This window comes from Canis lupus, chromosome 24 (genome assembly GCF_003254725.2).
Source record: "Canis lupus dingo isolate Sandy chromosome 24, ASM325472v2, whole genome shotgun sequence".
Lineage (NCBI taxonomy): Eukaryota > Metazoa > Chordata > Mammalia > Carnivora > Canidae > Canis > Canis lupus.
Genome location: NC_064266.1, coordinates 34485340 through 34500063, shown reverse-complemented (window position 1 = coordinate 34500063; position 14724 = coordinate 34485340). Strand labels below are relative to the sequence as shown.

Sequence of the window (14724 nt, the reverse complement as noted above, 5' to 3'; positions counted from 1 at the left end):
GGATCGCGCCCTGGGCCAAAGGCAGGCGCCAAACCGCTGCGCCACCCAGGGATCCCTATTTATTTATTTATTTACTTTTCTTTTTTAAAGATTTTATTTATTTATTCATAGAGACATAGCTAGAGAGAGAGGCAAAGACAGGCAGAGGGAGAAGCAGGCTCCATGCAAGGAGCCCGACGTGGGACTCGATCCCGGGTCTTCAAGATCACGCCCTGGGTTGCAGGCGGTGCTAAACCGCTGCGCCACCGGGGCTGCCCGAAGGTTTATTTATTTATTTATGATAGAGAGAGAGAGAGAGAGAGAGAGAGAGGCAGAGACACAGGAGGAGGGAGAAACAGGCTGCATGCCGGGAGCCTGACGCGGGACTTGATCCCGGGACTCCAGGATCGCGCCCTGGGCCAAAGGCAGGCGCCAGACCGCTGAGCCACCCAGGGATCCCCCGTCTGCTGCCTATTTCTTATCTCAGATTCATCTCACACATTCTCTCCCAGGGGCCTCTGGTGGCCACCCAGTCCAAAGGAGCCATTCCACCATTTTCAGTTATATTTTTAAAAGTAACTTCTAATTTTAGAGCAGTTTTAGATTTCTGGATAAGTTGGGATGATAGTGCAGAGTCCTCTCATGTTACCCCTCCCACTCCCCGCACACATCCCGCACATAGAAAGCCCCCCCCCATTATTAACATCAGCCGCTAGCATGGTGCTTTTGGCACGCTTAATGAATCTATATTGGTAGGTCATTATCAACTGAAGTCTGTACGTTGTTCAGATTTCCTTGATTTTTCTACTGAGGTCGTTTTCTGTTCTAAGATCCCACCCAGTAAACCAGATTGCATATAGTTACCATGTCATGGCTCCCCAAGTCTCCTGTTGGCTGTCACAGTTTCTCAGACTTTCTTGTTTTCTGCCGACTTTGATACTTTTGAGGAGTAGTGCTTAGGTATTTTTTGGGATGTCCCTCAGTTGGATTTATCTGTTGTTTTTCCTCACGGCTGGACTTGGGTGGACTGGGATTGCGGGCTTTTTAGGAGGAAGACCACAGACTAAAATGAATTTTCATCACCTCTCATCACATCAAAAGTACATTAAAAAAAAAAAAAGATTTATTTATTTTTAGAGAGAATGCAAGCGACGGGTGGGACAAGAGAGAGAAGGAGAGAGAATCCTGAAACAGACTCCCTGCTGATGGGGGGGCTGAGCCCTTGTGGGCCTCATTCCCATGACCCTGAGATCATGACCTGAACTAAAGTCAAGAGTCCACTACTTAACTGAGAAAATGGCTCAGTCGCCCCTCACGGCTACATGTTACTGAGGTGATTTATCTCTGGTGATGTTGAGTTTGACCACCTGGCTGGTCGGGCTTTGTTAGGTCACCAACCTCCTGTGCTGTACTCTCCGTAAGGTGGTCACGACACCCCCTCCACACCTATTGAGTGGAGGGTACACTCTACTTCCTTGAGGCCCAGAGCTTACATACATATTATTTGGAAGTCTTCCCTAGGAGAGATTTATCCCTTCTCCCCAGTTATTTGTTACTTAGTCATTTATATCAGCATGACTCAGTGCTAGTTTTTATTCATTTTGTTGCTCAAGATGATGTAGCTTTAAGAGGGATGCCTGGCTGGCTTCATGGGTAAAGTGGTGACCCCTGATCTCAGGGTTGTAAGTTTAAGCCCCCCTGGTGTGTGGAGATTATTTACAAATAAAATATTTATTTGATTTTATTTTTTTTTATTTTTATTTTATTTTTTTTTTTTTTTAAATTTTTTTTTTTTATTTATTTACGATAGTCACACAGAGAGAGAGAGAGAGAGAGAGAGGCAGAGACACAGGCAGAGGGAGGAGCAGGCTCCATGCACCGGGAGCCCGATGTGGGACTCGATCCCGGGTCTCCAGGATCGCGCCCTGGGCCAAAGACAGGCGCCAAACCGCTGCGCCACCCAGGGATCCCTATTTATTTGATTTTAAAAAAGATTTTATTTATTTGAGAGCAAGAGAGCGAGCATGAGGTGGGGAGAGGCAGAGGCAGAGGGAGAAGAAACAGGCTCTCTGGACCCCAGGATCATGACCCGAGCTGAAGGCAGATACTTAACCCACTGAGCCACCCAGGCGTCCCGAAATAAAATCTTTAAAAAGATTGTCTGGCTTAGGCCATTAGGAGCTCTTTCAATTGGCTCCTGCATCTTTTTGACATCAGTGGGGTTGATTGGTTGGTTGACTCATTAGTTGAACGCTTTCTTACTTTTGGCCACTGCAAGATGTACTAGGCTTATCTTTATATTTTCTGCCTTGGCCCTGGATTTAGCCATTTCCCCAGGGCACCCTGGTTCCTTTTATTGAAGAGTAGCATTGGAAACCATGCTTTGGCTCCTCAGGGTGCTTGTTGCTACGGAGATGTCTTTGTTCCTTGGTCCTCTTGGCCCACACAGCAGGGAAACGTATGTGTGTACACTGACCTGTATGTATATCCACAACCATAAAGATTTCTCTCTGTATCTGCGTTAAACCAAACGTGAGTTTGTACACTTGTCTCCAATTCTGATCCATGACTATGTGGATTATTCCAGTGCTCTCCCCTCCCTTGTCTATAACCTCATGCTCCTGAACTGAGAAAGCTGCCTCTCACCATCTGCCATTTGTTTACTACATTCTGGTACATTTTATTTTACTTTTTTTAAAAAAGATTTTATTTATTTATTCATGAGAGAGAGAGAGAAGCAGGCTCCTTGCAGGGAGTCCGATGCGGGACTCGATCCTGGAACTCCAGGATCATGACCTGAGCCAAAGGCAGACGCTCAACCGCTGAGCCACCCAGGCGTCTCTGGGACATTTTAAATCCTATCATTGGTGTACAGCTTGATGAACTTAAACACATGTATACATTTGTAGGACCACAACCCAGATCAAGAGAATTGAATGTTTATGGCATTCCAGAAGGTTCCTCAAGCTAACTGCAGATTTTCTTCATTGTCCTCCTCCATGACCTTTTACTTCTTATCTGTTTATTAATGGTCGCCTCTGCTGGAATGTAGCCTTCTTCTCTCCCCAGGCACTAGACCACCATGCTCAACCACTCCCTTCCCTTTGAGAAGCAGAGTGGCATAGAGTTTTTAAAAAAACCTATTCTAGAGCCAGATTCCCTGGGCTCACACTCTGGGCTGTCTGCTGCCTAGCTGGGTTCTTCTTCTTTTTCCCCCAGATTTTATTTATTTGACAGAGCACAAGCAGGCATAGGGAGAAGCAGGCTTCCCACTGAGCAGAGAGCCTGATGTGGGGCTCCGTCCCAGAACCCTGGGATCATGACCTGAGTTGAAGGCAGATGCATTACTGACTGAGCCACCCAGGTGCCCCATAGCTGGGTTATTCTTTATGGCTCAGTTTCCTTTTACCCACGGGGATGGTAAAGCTAGAGTTTTGTGGTGAGAATTGAATTTGCTCACAGACACAGACTGCTTAGAACTGGGGCTTAGTATATGCTCAGAAGTGTTAGCCAGTTAGAATCCAAGGACAGGAATAAGCTTGTACTGATAAGCCTGTCAGGTGGAAGCCCCTACTTACCATGTTCTACTGTTTTCCCCACTTACAACCTCTAGAAGGGGATGTGGAAACAGTCGGGGAAACTATGCCCAGACTGTGAAGAGTTGTAAACTTCCCGGAAGGTGGGCTTGGGATAGGCTTCCCATCCTTCTTGGCCTTTGACATTGGAATAAAGCTCGTCTGTAGCCATTTGAGGCTGATTTTCCCAGGGACCTTGCTGTGGTGGGGAAACCATGGCAGGTGGCGGGGAATGGAAGGGGTCACCTGGTTTTGAGGGAGACCTATCTTTCCCCACGGATTGCCTTGGATGTCTTTGTGTGGAACTGAGCTCCTGTGTTCCAGGGTTGGGTGGCCAGCGTCTAGAGCGTTAGGTCAGGTGAGTCAGTTGCATTCCCAGAGGCCTAGAGCTACAATCTTGGGTTGCTCAGGTTCTGAGAGCTGAGGTCAGCATGGTCAAAATGAGATGATTGTAAAGGCTGACTTAACTTTCTCTTCAATCCTAATTATCTCTTAAGTCCATGGTGGGATGATCTAGATCCCTCAAAAGCTTACTTCTCCAGACTGTTTCTTTCTTTTTTATTTTATTATTTTTTTAAGATCTTATTTATTTATTCACGAGAGAAAGAGGCAGAGATACAGGCAGAGGGAGAAGCAGGCTCCATGCAGGGAGCCTGATGGGACTCGATCCCGGGTCTTCAGGATCACACCCTGGGCTGAAGGTGGTGCTAAACCGCTGAGCCACATGGGCTGCCCGTCCAGACTATTTCTTGTGGTTTGGGAAGTTTCAATGCTTCACGCCCCAAATGACACCATTGGGTCAGGAGTCTTTGTGAGCCACGGAAGCCTGTTCTGGTTAATTGGAGTAGAAAAAGGATGCCTGGAAAGTGGTCCCTTGGCTCACAGGGTTGATGGGAAGGCTAGAGGTCCAGGGCTGTTCTGGGGTGTAGAGCCAGTGCACAACAACCTCAAGGTCAACAGGGTAAAGTCCTCTGGGAGAGTCCCTCCTCTTGTTTCATGCATCTGCCCTTTGGCCAGGGAAGGGCTGGTGTTTGGACACCTGGTCCACCCACCAACTGCCTCTACCAGGGAGGAAGTAATTCTTTAGGACATGACGTGGGCACTCTGGCATCTTGGGAAACTGGCACCATCATTCCCTACTTGCAGGTGGTGAGTAGGCCCTGAACTGTACTGTGCTTGGGAAACTTAGAAAACTCTAAAAAAACGGACTTGACAATTCTTTAATCATATTCCAATATCTAGACCATACGACTCTTCAGGTTCTGTAACTAAATTTCAGTTTGTACACCCATGACACGCAGTCACTTATTAACTGAGTAATTCCTGAGCCAGTCATTGCCATCATCCCAGCCTTGGCATTTACTGGAGCGTTTTCATTCTCTGGAGACAAAAGCTTTCAAGCTTTCAAGATGTCAGGTTGACATTTATGTCCGAGGGTAATGATCTGCTGAAAGATGCTCAAACATAAATTGGGAGTACTGTCCAGATGCCAGGTGTGTTTGCCTAGCTGATATTTTTTGAGTACGTATTAGGTGCCTAGTATTGTATGCAAATTACTTCATTTGATTTTTATAATCATGCTGTGATGTACATGTGTCGTTATTCCCATTTTACAGCCAAGGAAACTGAGGCTCGGTGGGATTAATGGAGTTGCGAAGTGGAAAACTGGGGTCAGATTTTACCTTTGAGCTTAAAGCTCTGTACATAGCCATGTGCTCTGTTCCCAAGGGTGTCAAGTCAGATGTCTGTAAGGTAGATGAGTGAGATGAGCTGGCTGGAGCCTTTGAACAGCAGAGTGCCTGCTCTAATGCGGGAGTGTGCATCTATTTGACTGCTGACCAGCAGGAATATGGCTCATCCAGTGTTGCCCGGATTTTTTTTTTTTTTCCTCCTGTAAAAATGCCGACCTGGAAATGTGGTTTGTGCAGGCCAATTTCTCAAAGACCACGTATGAACCGAACAAAACACATCTCCAGGTCAGAAAGTGGCTTGTCAGTTTGCATTCTCTGCACGAGACTGGTCACAGCAAAGTTCCTTGCAGGATTTTGGCCACACGATGCACGGCTCAGAGCAAGCCCCTCCAAGGCTAGGGACCTGAAAAATGATGGTCTCCGGGAGTTCATGTCTCCATACAAAGGCTCCCCTGTTTGGGCTGCTTTTGCCTCTTGATCCTGCCATGTGTGCATTTTGCAGTAATGATTGTGCTGTGCGGATGCCAGGCTGCCAAAGCTGAAACCATTTTTAAAAATGTCTGTGTAATGTCACCCGCAGAAGGGAATGAGCCACTTGGAAACTGTGCACAGATGCAGCGGAAGCCCAAGATATTAAAATCTTGAACAGTATCATTCTTGCTGAGATTTGCCTGGGTTAGGGATATGTTTTCCGAGACAGGATGCTAGAGAATATACAATTATAGCAATTTGCTAACCAGCCTCAGACCTTAATTAGTACAGGATCCTTGTTCTCACTGTTGTATGTAAATTAAGACTGTTTCACAAAGGGATTGTTTATGAGGATGGCTATGAGATAGAGACCTTCTGCCATTTTATTTTTTCCTCAAGGAAACTCTTTAAGAAAATATAACCATAAACATTCTTAAATCACAGTGTGATGCAGAAGTGCCGAGAATTTTCTTTTAAAAAATGAGCATCAGTATTTTTTAACTCTATTTTGGCTCTTCTGCAGCGTAAGAAGTGCCATCCATGTACTGCGCAATGGAAAGCATTTATTTATGAGTTAGATTACCAGATTGTTCCTCACCCAAGAAGGTTTAAAATGTCCTGGAATTCTGAAGATGTTGGATAGTAGGCTTTCCAAATGAGAAATCTACCTTCTCTTGGCCAGAGTAGCATCTGCTGTGCATGTGTTCTTGGGACCCTGTCTCCCCTGCTTGTGCAGTTCAGTTTTGTGGTTCACTTGTGGAAAACTTTGTGTTTGCCCCATTTTTTTTAGCCCCATTTTTGAAGCCTGACCCACGCTATATGTTTATGTGACTTCTGTTGTTCTAGAAGACTGTGATCTAAAATTGACTGCTTTAGTTTAAAAAGAACGGTTTCCTTTTCTTCTTCCAATTGCTGGTAGAGGTTAGGTACCAGGTCCAAGGACTTTTAGAGATCCTGGTACTTTTTTTTGTCTGAAACTTTCTTTTTTTTTTTTTTTTTTTAATTTTTATTTATTTATGATAGTTACACACACACAGAGAGAGAGAGAGGCGCAGAGACACAGGCAGAGGGAGAAGCAGGCTCCATGCACCGGGAGCCTGACGTGGGACTCGATCCCGGGTCTCCAGGATCGCGCCCTGGGCCAAAGGCAGGCGCTAAACCGCTGCGCCACCCAGGGATCCCTGTCTGAAACTTTCAAATATAGGTTTGATCCCTTGATGGTGGGTATTCCACCATTGACTTGAGGGGAGCAAGTTTGGAAAGCCCATGTCTCATAGTGGGGGTCAGTTGCAGTATCATGGGGCCCTTCCAACCATCACCCCGAGTCCCTTCTGCCCACCTCCATCTTTCTTGGGGATCTAGAAATCTGGCATTTCATGGACTTTAAGAACAACAAAAAAAAACAAAACCCAAACCAAAAGCTTTATTGAGATATAATTGACATATTGTACAAATCTCCATTTTAAAGTATAAACTTTAAGTAGTTTTGAATATGTTCACAGTGTGGTGCAAATCACCAGGACTGATTTTTAACATTTTCCTCATCCCAGTGAGAAACCGCATCCGCATTAATAGTCCCTCCCCATTGTCCCTTACCCCAGCCCTGACAACCAGAAATCTACCTTCTGTGTCTGTGAATGTACTTAATTTTGCTTGTTTCATACAAATGAAATTACAGAGTATATGACCTTTTGTGTTTGACTTCTTAGACCTGATGCTTTCAAGACTCATCCATGTTGTCGCGTGTACACAAGTACTTCATTCCTTTTTACGGCGGAATACTGCTCTATCATGGGTATATTACATTTTGTTTATCCACTCATCCATCTGTTAACAGACATTTGACTTTTTTTTTTTTTTTAGATTTTATTTATTTATTCATAGAGACACAGAGGGAGAATGAGAGGCAGAGACACAGGCAGAGGGAGAAGCAGGCTCCATGCAGAGAGCCTGACGTGGGACTTGATCCAGGGTCTCCAGGATCACGCCCCAGGCTGCAGGCGGCACTAAACCGCTGCGCCACCGGGGCTGCCCCAGACATTTGACTTGATTCCACTCTTTGGCTACTCTGAATAAACGCTGATGTGAAAATTTTGTATGCGTTTTGTGGGGATGTATGCTTTGTATTTCTCTTGGTTATAAACCTAGGTAGGAGTCTGGGGTTTGGGGTCATTGGGTGACTGTTTAATGTTTTGATGAATGTATAGATTTCTTTTACACATTAAAATCTCTCCCACATCTACCCTCTTGACCCTGTGTGTTTTCTACTAGCAACTCTTCTTGTTTCTGGACTCTTCTTCAAACCCAGACTCCTTACAAGAAGTGTCTATATTCATGTCTTGGATTCTTCACCTCCTGATATGTCCTGCTAGCTCCATTGTGGCTTCCACGTGGTCCCTCCACATTAGCTTCCTCACTGCACTTTTGCAGACTCCCTGTTACTTTTTCTGGTGGAGCTTTTTGGGGCTTGTTCACTTTGATCTGAGAGGGGTATTGGACATTGCTCTTCATTCGTCTCCTGGAAACCATCTCTTCCTTTGGCTGTTTTTTTTTTTTTGCCATCTCCATCCTGGTTCTCCCCCTCTTTTCCTGGCACATTCTCTTCGGCCATTAAGTGTTGGCGTTGTAGAAAGCTTGGCCCTGTCCTCCTCTCTCCCAGCGTGTTCTTTCCCTGAGTGATCTCGCCCACATCCGTAGCTTTGTGACTCACACATTTTTTATTTCCAACCTAGATTTTTTTCCTGAGTCATGAGGCAGAGAGGGCCAGCTGCCTACCTGGCTTGCCTACCTGTTGTTCACAGGGGTCTTAGACTCTGTGTGTCCCAAGCTGATTTCACATCTCCCCACCTGCTTTCCTGCTGCCCACCCCTCCTAGCCCCCAGCAAAACAACTGCTTTTCTACCGTGATGGATAAGCCAGTGCTCTGCTAGTTGGCTGGGTCAGAGATATGGGAGTTATTCCTAATTTGTCTGTCTTTTTGCCTTTTTGTGTCATTTTCTTTTTTTTTTTTTTTTTTTGTGTGTGTGTGTCATTTTCTTACAGTGTTAGGTCCTAAGTATCATTCTGTATGTTATCATTCTTGTAGAACAGTGGTCTCTTGGCTCGTCCTGTGGTCTCTGTCCTGCCCACCACCCAAATCTTTGTGTAAGGGACCTCTATGGCTCCCACCTCCCGTTTAAAGCTCTTACGTGCTTTCTCCTTAGTTTTAGGATGAAGATCAAAATCCTAAAACCCCTATATGTTGCCTTCCTGCTTACCCTTTCAGCCTTTCACTCTGTTCCCCTTTTCTCTCTTACTTGGGCCACACTGATCCTTTAGATTCCAGAGAGTGCCATCTCTAGCCATGGGATCTTTTCTCCTTCTTGGGAGATCCTGTCATCACCTTTCTCCTAACCTCCCAACCCCCCTGAGTATAAGGCTCTGGGTCCTGCCTTTTGTTTTCCTTGATCCTCCTGTGCCTGCTGCCTTTTAACTACCGCTGTGCCTGTTCTGGTTGGTGTGCAATAAATATTTATTTTGAACGAACAAGTGAATGGCTTGACTTTGTCTATCAGATGGATAGAACTTTTATCCTGGAGAACCAAGTAAAAACAGCCTTTCAGCTAGAGAGGATGGCTTTGTTTCCAGCATAATCCGTGCCTGGAAATAATTACCCAAGCTCAGATGTCTGCTTTCCCTGAAACGATTGGTGGCCTGTCTTTCTTTCCCTCCAGGGATATAGCACTCTATGAAATGGCCCCCTTCCCTCAGATTTCTTTCCCTTCTCAAAGTAGTAATACCACTCTGGTAGGGCCCTTTCCAAAACACAAGTCCAATTGTTCTGCTATTCTGCTTTAAATTTCCAAGGGGTCCTGAAGACCACTGTCTTGAGCAGAGAGTGAGATTCAAGGCCTATCCTCATCCCTGCAGACCTGCCCCTTGTCCTGTACAGCCTTTCAAGGCTGAGTGTGGGTCTTGTCATAGAGGGGGTTCTCCTGCTCCGCATAGAGGCTCACCTTTGCATGTCCTTCCAGACTGCTCTCCTAGATGACTGCCTTAGTATCACTTTCTCCTCATGCTTGGGGAGCCAGGCCCCCCTTCTTTCTGAGCCTTTATTTACACCTCCTTCAGTGGAGTCCTTTGGCTTCCAAAGTCAAAATCACCCTGGAAAGTCCCTTAAATTGTCCATGAAAGTACAACAATCAGTTCTGATCAGGCATTCTTATACGTACTAAAGGCTTGAGAATTTTCGAGCTGGGCTGAGGAAGGAATCAAAGGCTAGTCCACATACATATTTCTAGGCATCACATCATTATGCCTTGAAGACACCTGCTAAATCCCTCAAGTAGGGATGGGTGGAGGATTCTGAGGTATTCTTGCTCACTTGCTGTGCTGGCTTTTTTGTCTGTTTAATACAGAGCTTCTTACAGTGATGCTGTCTGCTATATGAGGTTGTTTACATTTACATTAATTTTTTCTTAAAGGTTTCATTTATTTATTTATGAGAGACACACAGGGAGAAGCAGGCTTCTTGTGGGGAGCCTGATGTGGGGCTTTATCCCAGGACCCTGTGATCACAACCTGAACTAAAGTCAGAGGCTCAATCACTGAGCCACCTAGGTGCTCCATCATTTACATTAATTAAAATTAAAAAAAAAAATTGTAGTGTACTAGCTACATTTCAGTTGTCCAGTAGTTGCCTGCAGCTTAGGTGGCCATATTAGATAGCACAGGTATAGAACATTGCTATCATTATAGAAAGGTCTATTGGACAGCACTGCTCTGTAGCTTTAACACCTTGGTGGGTGGTGTGCTGGATGCCATTGGTGAAAATTATCTAGTCAGGGATCGGCACAGCATAGAAGATGCTGAATGAATAGTTACTGCATCAGAGATCAAGTTTTGCCAGTTCAGACCCTCCTGGACCTCCTCTTTTTTCCAAAAAGCTCTGTCAAGAGAGTATGGCTGTCTCCCTGTGTTCTCAAGTTGCCATTTCTTGTCTAGGCCCCACTGAACCGACTTTCTGCCAGGCCCCTTGACATCGTGAAACGCTGGCTGGGAGACAAATAGCACAAGATAATGCTGGGCCACCCTCTCTCCAGCCTCCCAGATAAAACGTCTGTTGTAAAATTCATTTACCTGTGTGTCTCTGCCTAAGTGGTTATGGGCACCACCAGGTCTGTCTCACCTCTGATCCCCACAGTACTATAGGTTTATCGTAGCTGCTCAGTAAGTGTTTTTTTTTTTTTAAGTATCTCTTCCAAGAAATATAAACTAATTCAGGGAAGAAAATGGATTATTGGATTTTCTTTTCCAGCGCTAAAGGTAGCACATCTCTTTGTGACATAGGCAGGCCATTCCAAGGACCCAGAGGAGGTCCTGCAGGACAAACCAAGAGGATCCTTGGCTTTGTGCAAGATTTGGGACACCTGGGTGGCTCGGCCGTTGAGCATTCGGCCCAGGATGTAATCCTGGAGTCCCGGGATTGAGTCCCCTGTTGGGCTCCCTGCATGGAGCCTGCTTCTTCCTCTGCCTGGGTCTCTATGTCTCTGCCTCTCTTTCTGTGTCTCTCATGAATAAATAAATAAATTCTTAAAAAAAAAAAAAGGAATCAAATACAGCCAGGAGCTCGGGATCCAGTTCTTAGTTGTTATAAGGTGTTTGGGGGCCTAGGATGAAACTCAGAGGATGATTCACTTTTCAGGCTTCCCTGCTGGGATGGGGACATGGCTGCTTTGGTTTACTCAGATGCAAGGTGAGACTTACAGCATGAGTAAGTGGGGCCTAGCAGAAACACAGTAGGTGGAGCCTTTCTAAAATGGAGTCTCTTCTGCTTCCCTATCTCATTTGTAACAAGCCGAAGTATACAAAGAAAAAGCTAAAAATCTCACTCCCCCCCATAACCGATGTTAAGTGATTGATAGATTTTCATTTATTCTTTCTCCCCCACTTAGAAAAATATAAACAAACTTCTGTAGGGGCGAAAAAGTTCTCTTCTGGATTCATTGGCCGGTCTGATAATTTGATTGATGTATGACACACTAACAGGATGAAAACAAACAAGCTTAATGCATGAATACGTGAGAAAGACCCAGAAAAACGGAGTGACTCCCGGAAATGGCCAAAGACATCTCCTTGGACCCACCATCTTCAGCTGAAGACAGAGGGTGTTGGGGGCAGGGAGTTATGGGAGGTCACCAGGAAAAGCACGAGAACAAGAGTTAGGTTGTTATGCAGATTTAAGTCGTCTTCCCCTTGAATAAGAGTTTCTAGTTTATTCCCCTTTTCCTGGTACAGCTGGGGATATATTCTTACAAATGGAGATTTTCCTTACACATGTAAATGTATCTTACAAAAGGCTAATTTCTACCTGGTGTTCTCAGAGCTACTCCTGCATTTGCAGTTTCTTAAAAATAACCAGGCTGAATTAATCCTGGTGCTCCAGAGATGGGTTTTGGGGTGGCAAATCCCGCTCCCCTGCGGTACCAGGGTGGGGTTGAATTTCTGGGACTTGGCCATCCTAGCAGAGCGTCCCTTATCTCTTTTCCCTGTACTTGCCTTCTTGCTCTTCTCTGCTTTACTCTGCCTTTTTTTTTTTTTTTTTTTTTAAATTTTTATTTATTTATGATAGTTACAGAGAGAGAGAGAGGGAGGCAGAGACACAGGTAGAGGGAGAAGCAGGCTCCATGCACCGGGAGCCCGATGTGGGATTCGATCCTGGGTCTCCAGGATCGCGCCCTGGGCCAAAGGCAGGCGCCAAACCGCTGCGCCACCCAGGGATCCCTACTCTGCCTTTAAGAGATTTTCAAGGTTAGATTTAATTACCTTGATGGTTAAAGAACAATAGAGACCTTGGCAAATGGGGAGTTTTGCCTTCCATCCGTGGAGGGTGGGCAACTTGGAGGATTGTTTCATGTGGAAATAGAGACCCTAAGTGGCCAGATCATCTGCTCTCTGTTGTTTAAGAGAAGCTAGTAATCTGGATTTATTCTAGGTACAATTTCTGCTAATTTAAAAAGTATCGCCTAGCTGGAAGTGGGCTGAATTCAGTTTGAGGTCCTTCGTTGGACCACCACAGGCCCAGGCCATGGTTGTAGGCTGATGTCCTGGTCATTGCTCCCCATCTAGGTCACTGGATCATCATATCAGTTGTCACTAGGGCCCCCTTCCTAATAAGGTGACCTGGTTTTGTCCTTCATCTCTTTAGCCACCTCCAGGAACCCCCTATCCCCACACAGCAGTTGGGGGAATGTCATTCAAACTAGGTTGCTATTTCTTGGGTTGGGACCAGACACACTAGTTGGTGGGAATCGTTTGAGGAAATATGTACATTTAAAATCTAGACTTCCGTCGAGTCTGGTGAGGTAGAGACCATACAGAGCAGACTCATGGCTAAGAGCTGGATGGAAAGAAGGTGAACCTACCAAGTCCACACTGCTGCACTCATTTAGAGACGTGCTTGCGCTCCGCTCCCCTTGAGTCCTTGCCTCGTATTGTGGGGACAGAATCAGAGCATCCCAGTGAGGATTCAGGGAGGGGTTGAAAAGAGATCCTCAGGCTTTTTTTTTTTTTTTTTAAGAATTTATTTATTTGACAGAGCACAGACAGAGGGAGCAGCAGACTGGGAGAGGGAGGGAGAAGCAGATTCCCCGCTGAGCAGGGAGACTGATGTGGGGCTAGAGCCCAGAATCCGGGGATCATGACCTGAGCTGAAGGCAGAGGGTCAACCGACTGAGCCCCCCGGGTGCCCTATCCTCAGGCTTAAAATGGTCTGTGGAGAAAAAGGGCAGAGAATCAGGACTAAAAAATTTGGTTAAATGGTCATCATGGTGGGTGGTCTCCCAGTGGGGAGCTTGTTTTCCCTGGAGAAAGTCATTACCCCTCTTTAACTCTAGGTGACTCTGAGACAATAGCTCTCTGCAAGAAGAATGCAGAGCCGGAAAATAGGTGGCTTGTGAAAACCTCCGGAGTTTCCCCCTATGGTTTCTCAGTAATTGTGTTTAGCTGCAAGGCCCCATCCTGCTCGGGAAATAAATCCTTACTTAATCCCCTCCTTCTGGGGAAATGGGCTCTTTAGGCAAGAAACTGGAATGGCCGAGTACCTGTTGAGAAGGGAATTTCCTCTCTAGGGTTCTGGTTTCTCTCTTTCGGACCCTGAAATGGCCACGGCCTCTTGTGTCCTCTTCCCCATTAACTTTATACCCCTCCTGCCTTCTTGGATTGCTGGGAGAAATTCGTAGACCGGAAACAGGGAAGGGGAGCTTCTGGTGAGTCAGGTCTGCTGGCACACCTTCGACCTTGGCTAACCCTTGTTGCTCATTTACCTAGTCAGATGTGTGTCCTTGGGGACACCTCTGAGCCAGGCCCTGAGCCACGCGTTGGTCTATGGCAAATAGAGACAGAAAAACAGATTGAGCTCACACTTTGGTGGAGACACACACACAAAAACAGTGAATCAGCAAAAGAAGAAAATAATTTTTGATAATTTTCAGTGAGAGATGACTGCAGTGAAGACAGCAGGAACAGCAACACACAAATGCGTGCGCGCACACACACACACACAGATACACACAACCAAACCCACCCTTCAAGATGATAAGGGGGCTGGAGGCTGGAGGGTGATGTTTGAGCCAAGAGCAGTAGTTGCCAGGTATGGGAGGATTAGGCATTATTAGGCATTGAACATTCTAGATGGAAGCGTCAGCAAGTATACATGGGCTTGGCTTGTGTGTAGCCATTGTTACGGTTCGGTGGAAGGGGGAGAAAAGGAGAAAAGACCTACCATGTGTGGGGGCATGTAGGTCTGGACAAGCTATTGAGTGTGTAGAATAAGCCCCTCAAGTTTTAAGCAGGGGCTGCCTGTCTTGCCTAGGTTTGAAGAAGGCTGCTGTCAAGGGGCAAGTGAATAGTCCTGGTGCTTTGGCTCAAGGTAGGCAGCTGTGAAGGTAGGACTGAACAAGATAGGGCAGATGATGGGCAGGGAAGGAACACCCCTCTGCAGAGTGCTTGCTCTGTGCCAGGCACCACGT

At 45.9% G+C, this 14724-nt stretch overlaps 1 protein-coding gene across 20 annotated transcripts in view; it reads left to right on the top strand.

Annotated features, from left to right (window-relative positions):
• ZMYND8 (zinc finger MYND-type containing 8) overlaps positions 1–14724 on the top strand; it is a 143492-nt gene that overhangs the window by 28849 nt on the left and 99919 nt on the right. The gene's annotated exons all lie outside the window — the stretch shown is intronic.